This window comes from Mandrillus leucophaeus, unplaced genomic scaffold (genome assembly GCF_000951045.1).
Source record: "Mandrillus leucophaeus isolate KB7577 unplaced genomic scaffold, Mleu.le_1.0 Scaffold149, whole genome shotgun sequence".
In the NCBI taxonomy this organism is placed as follows: domain Eukaryota; kingdom Metazoa; phylum Chordata; class Mammalia; order Primates; family Cercopithecidae; genus Mandrillus; species Mandrillus leucophaeus.
The window spans coordinates 1,404,226-1,417,268 of NW_012101465.1; positions in this window are offsets into that span (position 1 = coordinate 1,404,226).

The window sequence follows — 13,043 nt, forward strand, 5'->3', positions numbered from 1 at the left end:
TAAGTAGAAAGCTGAAACTGGATCCTTTCCTTACTCCTTATACGAAAATTAATTCAAGATGGATTAGAGACTTAAATGTTAGACCTAATACCATAAAAATCCTAGAGGAAAACCTACGTTTGCAATGTTAGGGCACATTTTCTTTTAACTTAGTAATTTGCATAGAATTCACAGTATTCTCTATTCTTTTGGGAATATTGTCTTGTTAACCAAATGATATGCTCCTCAAATCAAGAGCCCCCTCTTCCTTTGCCCAAGTGCCTAGCAAAGCACCTGACAGTAAGTGCCTTTGATGATCTGAACTAGCTTCTCTTTGAGAGACTGTTAGAAACCTGCCTTTGGCATGAGTCAATATTGAGATCAATATTTGATATTCTATTCAGAGTAAACACTTGAACAGTAATTTCATAGCTAGTGCCACTGTTTTAGATAGTGTTTGTGATTTCTTACCAAGATGACAGAAAATGATGCTAATTAAACAAGAGAACAACAACCACTACCATTAATTGAGCAACTAGTAGTATAAAGCACTGCATTATTTTGAATGCTATTTAATCTTCATAATGTTATAATATTTTAAATTATTTATGATATAATGCATCTTTTACACATAAGGAAATTGAGGCTGAAAGAGCTCAAATGACTTGCACATTATCATAGGACTAATAAAGGACAGTGTTATTATTCAAGCTCAGCTCTGACTCCAAATACTGTACTAAATTGTGCACATCAAAATTAATGCCAATAGTTATAATGACTGCAGGTATTTTTATACAATTTTATTTTCAAATTATTATATTTAGGAATGAGGAAAGAGAACCCATTTCCTTCAGATATTAGAATTTTGAGAAAAACTTCTCCCCTTGCACTGAGCAATTAATGTGCATTAGGAAGTAGGTCAGGAAAAGGTTTTGATAAGCAAGAATTTTCAGCCCCATCCTTTCAAAGACAATGTTTCATGTTCATTTATTAATTCATCTAACAAGCAAATTCTGAGAGTATATTTGCCAGATGTCCTTGGCACCAGGGACTTCAGGATGAATACACCCAATTTCTACCCTCAAGTTACTCCCACCACTGGAGACATACCCTATGACCTCCAAACCTTAAAATATTTACTAACTGGGTTTTTATAGAAAACATTTGCTGACACTTAGAATGCATAAATATGAAACTCAGAAAAGAGGCCAGATCCGGGAATTATTAGAATATAGAAACTATTTAAAGCCATGAAACAGGATAAGATCACTGAGGGAAGAAAGAAAAGTCTGAGAATTGAGCTCTGGATCACAGCTTTGCTCTGCTCAGTATGGTGGTTCAGAGCAAGGAGTGTGACATAAGAGACACTAGCAACTGAATACATCTCAGTTGACTACCAGTTGTGTTTCCTTGGACTAGTTATACAAACTTTATGAACCTCAGCACTTTCGTAAGCAAATTAAGAGTAAAGGAATCCATCTTCTGTCATGGACAATAAGGATGCTAACTCGTATAAAGTACCTGGCTTTTTAACCACAGGCCTATAATGGTTAGAAGCACAGACAAGTGGGATGGAACCAGAGCTCTGCCACGTACTAATTCCGTGAGACTTGTCACGATCTTTATTCTCTCGGTGCCTCCATTTCTTTAGCTGCAAGATGGGGATAATAATAATAATAATACTTGCCTTATTAATGTTTGCAGAGGACACTGAATTGATTCATGGAAAGCATTTAGAGCAATGTCTTCCAGATAGTAAGAGCTATATAAGGGTTAGCTGCAACTAAATAGTTAACAAGAGCTGTTGTTAGTATCTGCTCAAGGGGCTACATTTCTGTCTGTGAGGGCTTTTGCAATAAAGAAACATACAGGAGAAAACCCACAGGGGAAATCAAACTGCACTAACTAAGCAAGCTCTTTCCTTGAAGCAGAAACAAATGGGTGCTAGAGAGAGAAAAGGAAGAGCACAATCACACGCAAAATTCAATAAGGTGCGGTTCTGCCAGAACAAGCTGAGTCTTGGAGAGAACTCTAAACAAGGCACTAAACAATAGAAATTGAGTTTCAGGCATTGAGCCACAATTTGAGTGATTCAGCACACACACGGGCCCTGGTGTTAGAAGTTTGCATCACTAGGGCAAAAGTTTTTACTTTAAAAAGTCATTTCTAGCTTACACTTGGTTTTATTCTAAACTAATAAATGATGGGCATTCAGTCCATACTTTCCCCCTCATTTCCCCAAGTAATTACTCTAAGTGAGCTCTTCTATAAATACTCACCATTCACAGAGTCTGCTGCTGTTTTCTCTTTGGCTCACCAACCTTTTGAGAGGTCAGTGGGTCTACTGTAGTCACTCAAATGGAAAATGTGAAAAACACCTGAAGATTAATGGATTAGGAAAATTTGAGCACAAACTCCATTTGGCACTGCACATACATCAACTTAGAGAATAACATAAAAGAAAATAAGAACCCAAAGAGGGCTCTTACTCTCCTTTCAAGGTTCAATAGAGCCAAGGGCTAAGAAATTAGAAAACCTTCTTAGCCTACCTATATACCTTTCTCCCATAGCATTATATCAGCAATTCTATTCCCTTTCTGCTTCTTGTGACCTAGAAAATTCCCCTTTGTTCTTCAATATTCAGGGCAAATGTCACCTATAGTGTTATGTTTTATAATTCCCCCAAAACTGAATTAAATGCATCTTTGTACTAAGCTACCTTCAGATTTGGTACTTTTTACTATTACATGTTGTGATATACACCTGGAAGTTCCTACCACTAGACCATAATTTCCTGCAGAACATTAAGATTACTCTGTTTTTATCTCCAGTGATTGTGAGAATACTAACATACCCTCCTGAATCTGTAATCATGGATCAAGAGTTTCTGTATTCCCACCATAAGTGTGGAGCAAGATGGCAGAATAGAAGGCTCCACAGATTGTCCCTTTTTGCAAGGACACCAATTTAACAACTATATGTACAAAAAAAAATTAACAGCACCTTCATAAGAAAGAAAACAAGGTGAACACTCATAGTACCTGGTTTTAACTTCATATCATTTACAGAGGCAGTGAAAAGGTAGGAGAAACAGTCTTGAATCATCGATGCTACCCTACCCTCATCCACCTGTAGCAGCAGCATGGTGTGGAGAGTGTTTTGGTGCTCTGGGGAGAGGGAGATCACAGCACTTGTGAGGCACTGAACTAACTGCTACTCTATTATAATAGAAAATAAAATCAGACCAAGCTCAGCTAACACCTGCTCATGGAGGGAACACTTTTTTAAATTTTATTTTAAGTTCTGGGATACATGTACAGAATGTGCAGGTTTGTTACATAGGTATACATGTGCCATGGTGGTTTTCTGTACCCATCAATCCGTCATCTACATTAGGTATTTCTCCTAAAGCCATCCCTCCCCTTACCCCCATCCACCCCCTGACAGGCCCTGGTGTGTGGTACTCCCCTCCCTGTGCCCATATGTTCTTATTGTTCAACTTCCACTTATGAGAACATGCAAACCAGCCCTAGCCAGAGGAGAGTTGCTGATCCAAGTAGTCCAAACTTAAGTTCTCACAAGCCTCACTACTACAGGCTAAATTGCTCTAAGACCCTAACTAAACTGGAAAGAAAATCTAGGCCACATGGAATGCAAGTCCTAGTACTAAACTGGGACCAGTAACAATGGACTGGGGGGACACATGACCTACTAAGACACTAGTCGGATCAGCTAAGGGAGTGCTGGTATCACCCCTTCTCTAACCTCAGGCTGCACAGCTCATGGCTCCAAAAGAGACCCTTTCTCTCTGGTTGAGGAAAGGGGAGGGGAGAGTGAGGAGGACTTTGTCTTACATCTTGTATACTAGCTCAGCCAGAGCAGGATAGGGCATCAGTCAGAGTCATGAAGTCTCCTTTCCAGAACCCAGCTCCCAGACAACATCTCTAGACAAACCCTGGGCTAAAAGGGAACATGGTGCCTTGAAGAGAAGGACCCAGTACTGGCAGGATTCCTAATCTGCTAACTGAAGAGCCCTTGGCCCGTGAATAACCAGTGATACCCAGGTACTACATTATAGACCTTGAATGAGGCTCTGAGACTTGCTGGTTTCAGGTGAGACTCAGCACATCCCCAGCTGTGGTGGGTATGGGGCAAGACTCCTTCAATGTAAGAGAATCAGAGAGACAAGTAAGGGGGTCTTGTCTTACACCTTAGGTACTATTGGGTCACAAAGTTGTAGATCACCAAGCCAGCACTTGGGGTCCCCAATTCCAGGACTTGGCTCTTTAATGGCTTGTCTGGACCTTTCCTGGGCTAGAGGGGAGCCCACCGCCCTGAAAGATGAGTCCCAGGCCAGGCAGCATTCACCACAAGCTGACTTAAGAGCACTTGGGCCTTAAGGGAACATTGATGGTGGTCTGGCAGTACTTCACAAGGGCCTGTGGTGGCAGTGGTCATGGGATGAGGCTCTCCTGCCTTTGGAAAGGAGAGTGAAGAGTGGGAAGGACTGCATTTTATAGTTTGAGTACCAGCTCATCTACAGTTCAATACAACACTGGGGAGACATCTAAGAATTTTGGCTCTAATCTCTGGTTCCTGCATGGCACCTCTGGACCTACCCTGGGGCCTGGGGTAACTCATCAAACTGAAAGCAAGAACACAGTCCTAGCTGCCTTTGGCAGATGATGATTGTAAAGTCCCCGGGCCTTGAGCAAACATAGGCCATAGGCCATAGCCAGAGAGTGGTTACAGCAGGCTTTGGACAAGACCAAGTGCTATACTGTCTTCAGGTTTGACCCAGCACAGTCCTAGTGGTGGTGTTCACAGGAGTGCTTGTGTCACTCCACCCCAGTTGCAGGTGGCTCAGAACAGAGAAAGAGACTCCATTTGTTTGGCAGAAAGTAAGTGAAGAGAATAAAACTCTCTGCCTGGTAATCTGGAGAATTCTCCTGGATCTTGTAAAAGACTATCAAGGTGGTACCTCTATGAGTCTACAAGAACCACAGTGTTACTGGGCTTGGGGTGCTGCCTAAAGCAGATATAGCTTAGATCACAATATGTAAGTCCTTTCAAATACCTGGAAAGCCTTCTCAAGAAGGATGGGTATGAACAATCCCAGACTGAGAAGACTACTATGAATCCCTAACTCTTTAATGCCCTGACACAGACAAACATCTACAAATATCAACACCATCCAGGAAAACATGATGTCACCAAATGAACTCAATAAGGCACAAGAAACCAATCCTGGAGAAACAGAGATTTGTGACCTTTCAGACAGAGAATTCAAAATAACTTTGTAGAGGAAACTCAAAAAAATATGAGAAAACACTGAGAAGGGATTCAGAATTTTATCCGATAAATTTAACTAAGAGATTGAAATATTTGTTAAAAGTCAAGAGAAATTCTAGAGCTGAAAAATGCAATTGGCATATTGAAGAATGTATCAGAGTCAAAGTAGCAGAACTGATCAAGTGAAAGAAAGAATTAGTGAGCTTGAAGACAGGCTATTTGTAAATACACACCTGGAGGACACATATAGACAAAAAATAAAAAATAAAGAAGCATACCTATAAGATCTAGAAAATAGCCTCACAAGGGTAAATCTAAGAGTGTTGGCCTTAAAGAGGATGTTGAGAAAGAGATAAGGGTAGAAAGTTTATTCAAAGGGGTAATAACAGAGAACTTCCCAAACCTAGGGAAAGATATCAATATCCAATGAAGGTTATGGAACACAAAACAAATTTAACTCAAAGACTATCTGAAGGCAATTAATAATTAAACTCCCAAAAGTCAAAGATAAAGAGCAGATGCTTAGTAGTGCAAAAGGCTTATTGGAAAAAGAAAGGATTCTAAGAGCAGCAAGGGAAGATAAAAAAAGTAACATACAATGGAGCTTCAATACATCTGGCAGCAGAATGTTCGGTGGAACCCTACAATCCAGGAGGAAGTGGCCTGACACATTTAAAGTGCTAAAGAAAAAAAACAAAAACAAAATCCTTTTACTCTAGAAAATTGTATGTGGTGAAAATATCCTTCAAACATGAAGGAGAAATAAAGGCTTTCCCAGAGATACAAAAACTGAGGCATCTCATCAATACCAGACCTGTCCTTCAAGAAATGCTAAAAGGACTATTTTAATCAGAAAGAAAATAATGATAATGAGCAATAAGGAATCATCTGAAGACAAAAACTCACTGGTAATAGTAAGTACACAGAATATTATACACAAACACAAAATATTACAACACTGTAACTGTGTTGTACAACCTACTCTTCAGTAAAAGGCTAAATGAAAAACCAATAAAAATAATAACTACAAGAACTTTTAAGACATATACAGAACAACAACATTTAAACAGAAGCAACAGAAAGCTAAAAGGTTGGGGGGAGGAAGTTAAGCCATAGAATCTTTATTAGAATTATTTTTGCTTGTTTGTTTGTTTATGCAAACAGTGTTATCATCAGTTTAAAATGATGTGTTATAAAACAGTATTTACAAGCCTCATGGTACCCTCAAACCAAGAAACAAACAATGAATGCACAAAACATAAAAAGCAAGAAGCTAAATCATATCACCAGAGAAAATCACCTTCACTAAAAGAAAGATTGGAATAAAGAAGGAAAATAAGACCACAAAACAACCAGAAAACAAGTAACAAAATGGCAGGAGTAAAGTCTTTACTTACCAATAATAACATTGAATATACACAGACTAAACTCTTCAATCACAAGACAAAGTGGCTTAATGGATAAGAAAACAAGATCCAATGATCTTTTGCCTACAAGAAACACACTTTACCCCCCCCCCCAAAAAAAAACAAAAACAAAAACAAAGATAGACTGAAAGAAAAGAATGGAAAAAGATATTCCATGCCAATGGAAACCAAAAAAGAGCAGAAGTACCTATACTTACATGAGACAAAATAAATCTCAAGACAAAAACTGTAAGAAGAGACAAAGAAGGTCCCTATATAATGATAAAGTAGTAAATTCAGCAAGATGATATAACAATTATAAATACATATATGCAGTCAACACTAGAGCCCCCAGATATGTAAAGCAAATATTATTAAAGCAAAAGAGAGATGGGCCCCAACACAATAACAGCTGGAAACACTATCAACATTGGACAGATCTTCCAGATAGGAAATCAATGAAAAATTATCAGACTTAATCCGCACTACAAACCAAAAGGACCCAATACATATTTATAGAATATTTTGTCCAAAGCTGCAAAATAAATATCCTTTTCCTCAGCACTTGGATTATTCTCAAGGATAGGTCATATGTTAGGTCATGAAATAGGTCTTAAAATATTAAAAACAATAAAATAATATCAAGCATCTTCTGACCACGGTGGAATAAAACTAGAAATCAACAATAAGAGGAATTTTTGAAGTTATACAAATATATGGAAATTAAACAATATACTCCTGAATGACCAGTGAGTCAATGAAGACATTAAGAAGGAAATTGAAAAATTTCTCAAAGCAAATAATAACGGAAATGACATACAAAAACCATGGGATACAGCAAAAGCAGTACTAAGAGGGAAGTTTATAGCTATAAATGCCTAAATCAAAAAAGATAAAAATTTCAAATAACCTAATGATACCTCTTAAAGAGCTAGAAAAGCAAGAGCAAACTCAAAATTAGTAGAAGGAAAGAAATAATAAAGGACAGAGCAGAAATAAATGAAATTGAAATGAAGAAAGCAATAAAAAGATCAATACAACAAAAGTTGGTTGTGTGAAAAGTTAAAAAAAATTGACAAAACTTTAGCAAGACTAATGAAAGAGAAGATTCAAATAAATAAATTCAAAGATGGAAAAGAAGACATTACAACATGCCAAAGAAATTCAAAAGATCATTAGTGGCTACTATGAACAACTACACGCCAATAAATTAAAAAATCTAAAAGTAATAAATCCCTAGATACATGCAACCTATCAAGATTGAACCATGAAGAAACTTAAAATTTGAACAAACCAATAACAAGTAATGAGGTTGAAGCCATAATAAAAAGTCTCCCAGTAATGAGCATTCCAGGACATAATGGCTTCACTGCTGAATTCTACCAAACATTTAAAGCAGAACTAATACCAATCCTACTCAAACTATTCCAAAAAATAGAGGAGGAAGGAATACTCCCAAATGCATTCTATGGGGCCAGTATTACCGTGATAAAAAGTAAGCAGGCAAAGACATATCAAAAAAAAAAAAAAGAAAACTATGGGCCAAAATATCTGAAGAATATTGGTGCAAAAATATTCAACAAAATACTAGCAAATTGAATTCAATGATATATTAAAAAGTTCATTTATCATGACTATGTGATATTTCTCCCTGGGATGCATGGATGGTTAAACATACACAAATCAATCAATGTAATATATAATATCAACAGAATGAAGGACAAAAGCCATATTATCACTTGAATTCATGCTGATAAACATTTGAGAAAATTCAACATCCTTCATTAAAAAAAAAATTCAAAAAACTGGGGATAGAAGCAACATATTCAACATAATAAAAACCCTATATAATAGACCCACAGCTAGTATCATACTGAAGAGGAAAAAATTGAAAGCCTTTCTTCTAAGATCTGGAGCATAACAAGGATGCCCACTTTTACCACTCTTATTCAATATATTACTAGAAGTCCTAGCTAGAGTAATCAAACAAGAGAAAGATATAAATGGCATCCATATTGGAAAGAAGTTAACTTTTCCTTTTTTGTAGATCATATACTCTTATATTTGGAAAACCCTAAAGATTTCACCAAAAAACTATCAGAACTGATAAATTCAGTAAAGTTATAGGATATAAAATCAACATATAAAAATCAGTTACATTTCTATATGCCAACAGTAAACAATCTGAAAAAATAATTAATTTTGTATTATTGTAATCCGATTTACAATACCCACAAATAACATTAAATACCTAGGAATTAACTTAACCCAAGGAGTTAAATATCACTATAATAAAAACTATAAAACACTGATGAAAGAAATTGAAGAAGACACCAAAAAATGGAAAGATATCCCATGTTCATGGATTGGAAGCATCAATGTTGTTAAAATGTCCATACTACCAAAACCAGCCCACAGATTCAATGCAATGTCTATCAAAATACCAATATCATTTTTCACAGAAATACAAAAACTATCCTAAAATTTATATGGAACCACACAAGACCCAGAATAGCCAAAGCTACCCTAAACATAAAAGAACAAAACTAGACAAATTACAATTCCTGACTTCAAATTATGCGACAGAGCTATAGTAACCAAAACAGCATGGTACTGGCATAAAAACAGACACAGAAAACAATGGAAGAGAACAGAACAGAGAACAAGGAACTAAATCCATGCACCTACAGTGAACTTATTTTTGACAAAGTTTCTAAGAACACACACTGGGGAAAATACAGTCTCTTTGATAAATAGTACTGGAAGAACTGTATATCCATATGCAGAAAATGAAACTAGACCTCTGTGATGGTTAATACTGAGTGTCAACTTAATCACATTGAAGGATGCAAAGTATTGATCTGGATGTGTCTGTGAGGGTGTTGCAAAAGAGATTAACATTTGAGTCAGTGGGCCGGAAAAGTCAGACGCACCCTTAATCTTAGTGGGCACAATCCAATCAGCTGCCAGCATGGCCAGAATAAAAAGCAGGCAGAAGAATGAGAAAAGACTAGACTGGCTTAGCCTCCCAGCCTACATCTTTTTCCCATGCTAGCTGCTTGCTACCCTCGAACATCAGACTCCAAGTTATCCAACTTTGGGACTCAGACTGGCTTCCTTGCTCCTCAACTTACAGATGGCCTATTGCGGGATCTTGTGGTGACTATGTGCATTAATACTCCTTAATAAACTGTATATAGATATATATGTATATCTATACACACACACACATATATATACACACACACACTTAATTTATATAAGAAGAAAACTTCCAGATGGAGTGGACAAAAGACTAATTTGAATTATAAAAACAGAAAATCATGACCCCTCAATCAATTTCCAGACCTGAGCCAGCTTACAGACCCAGAACCCTTTGAATACAGGGGAGGCTGGGTCACCTTGAGGAAGGACCCCACTACACTACTGACAATTTATGCTGTTAATCTCTTTCCTGTCCTTCCCCAAGGAGACCTCTAGCCTTTTACCAGGTTAACTGTGCACAGGGGAAAGGGAAATGATCAGCCATTTCAGGGACTACTGAACACTGGCTCTGAGCTGACATTGATCCCAGGGGACCCAAAATGTCACTGTGGTCCTCAAGTTAAAATAGGGGCTTATGGAAGTTAGGTAATTAATGGAGTTTTAGCTCAGATCTGACTTACAATGGGTCCCTGGACTCATCTTGTGGTCATTTTCCCAGTGCCAGAATGCATAATTGGCATAGACATACTTAGCAGCTAGAACCCCCACATTGGCTCCCTGACTGGTAGCATGAGGGTTATTACGGTGGGAAAGGCCAAATGGAAGCCATTAGAGCTGCCTCTATCTAGGAAAATAGTAAATAGTAGTATTGCCTTTATTTGAAGATTATGTATGCTCTCAGGAGATGTGTATGGGTTCAAGTTGACAAGGGGTGGACTTGTGATGGTTAATACTGAGTATCAATTGAATGGACTGAAGGAAGCAAAGTATTGATCCTGGCTGTGTCCGTGAAGGTGTTGCCAAAGGAGACAATCTAATTAGCTGCCAGTGTGGCCAGAGCAAAACACAGGCAGAAGAATGAGAAAAGGCCAGACTGGCTTAGCCTCCCAGACTACATCTTTCTCCCATGCTGGATGCTTGCTGCCCTCAAACATGGGACTCCAAGTTCTTCAGCTTTGGGACTCAGACAGGCTTCCTTCCTCCTCAACTTGCAGACAGCCCATTGTCAGATCTTGTGATTGGGTGTGTTATTATTCCCTAATAAACTTGCCTTTAAGCACATATACACACACACATTATTAGTTCTGTCTCTCTAGAGAATCGCAACTAATATAACCCTTATATGTCACCATATACAAAAATGAAATCAAAGTGGATTAAAGACTTAAACCTAAGACCTTAAATTATGAAACTACTACAAGAAAACACCAAGGAAACTCTCCAGGACATCAGTGTGGGGAAAAATTTCTTGAGCAATGCCCCACAAGCATAGGCAACCAAAGGAAAAATGGACAAATGATATCACATCAAGTTAAAGAGCTTCTGCACAGCAAAGGAAACAACAAAATGAAGAGACAACCCACGGAATGGAAGAAAATATTTGCAAACTACCCATCTGATAAGAGGAGATTAATAGCCCAAATATATGAGGATTTCAAAACAACTCTATGAGAAAAAAAATCTAATAATCCAATTGTTAAAAAGGGCAAATGGGTTTCTTAAATAACTAAAAGTAGAATTTGGTTCAGCAATCCCACTGCTGAGTAACCAAAGGAAAAGAGGTCATAATATGAAAAAGACACATGCACATGCATATTTACAGCAGCACAATTTACAATTGCAAAAAGATGGAGCCAACATAAATGCCCATGAACCAATGAGTGGATTAAAAAAAAAAAAAAAAGTGTTATATATACACCATGGAATACTACTCAACTATAAAAAGGAACAAAATGTCTTTTGAAGCAACTTGGATGTAGCTGGAGGCCATTATTCAAAGTGAAGTAACATAGGAATGGAAAACCAAGTATCATATGTTCTCATTTATAAGTGAGAGCTAAGCTATGACAGTGGTCCCCAATCTTTTCAACATCAGGGATCAGTTTTGTGGAAGATAATTTTTCCATGAACTAGGTGGAGGAAGTATGGTTTCAGGATGAAACTGTTCAACCTCAGATCATTAGGCATTAGATTCTCATAAGGATCATGTAACCTAAATCCTTCACATGTGCACTTCACAATAGTGTTTATGTCCTATGAGAATCTAATGTTGCTGCTGATGTAACAGGAGGCAGAACTCAGGTGGTAATACTCACTCCCCCACAGCTTGCCTGCTGTGCAGCTCAGTTCCTAATAGGCCATGGACTGGTACTGGTCCACAGCCCAGGGGTTAAGGACCCCTGAGCTATGAGGATGCAAAGGCATAAGAATGATATAGTGGACTTTAGAGACTTGTGAAGGAAGGGTGAAAGGGGATTGAGGGATAAAAAATACTATGTATTAAGTAGAGTGTGCACTGCTTGGGTGATGGGTGTATTCAAAATCCTAGAAATCACTACTAAAGAACTTATCCATGTAACCAACAACCACCACCTGTACCCCACAAAACTGGTGAAATGAAGAAAATTGTTTAAAGCAGGCAAAAGATTTGAATAGACATTTCTTCTTTTTTTCTTTTGAGACTGAGTCTAGCTCTATTGCCCAGGCTAGAGTGCAGTGGCATGATTTCAGCTCACTGCAACTTCCACCTCTCAGGTTCAAGCAATTCTCCTGCCTCAACCTCCCAAGTAGCTAGGATTACAGGTGCCTGCCACAATCGCCAGCTAATTTTTGTATTTTTAGTAGAGACAGGGTTTTACCATGGTGGCCAGGCTAGACATACAAATGGCACACAGGCATACAAAAATGTGCTCAACATCATTGATCATTAGAGGAATGGAAATCAAAGCTACAATGCAGTATCTTTTCACCCCAATTAGAATAGCTTATATCGAAAGACAGACAATAACAAATAATAGGCTGTGGAGAAAGGGAACCCTGGTACACTGTTGGTGGGAGTCTAAATTAGTACAACCACTATGGAGAACAGTTTGGAGGTTCATCAAAGAACTAAAAATTGAGCTACCATATGGTTCATCAATTCCATTGCTGGGTATATACCCAAAAGACAGGAAGTCAGTATATCCAAGAGATATCTGCACCCCCATGTTTATTGCTACACTGTTCGCAACAGCCAAGATTTAGAAATCACCTAAGTGTCCATCAACAGATGAATCTATAAAGAAAAAGGTGATGCTTATACACAAAAAAGAATGAGTTTCTGTCATTTGCAACAACATGGATGGAACTGGAGGTCATTATGATAAGTGAAATAAGCCAGCC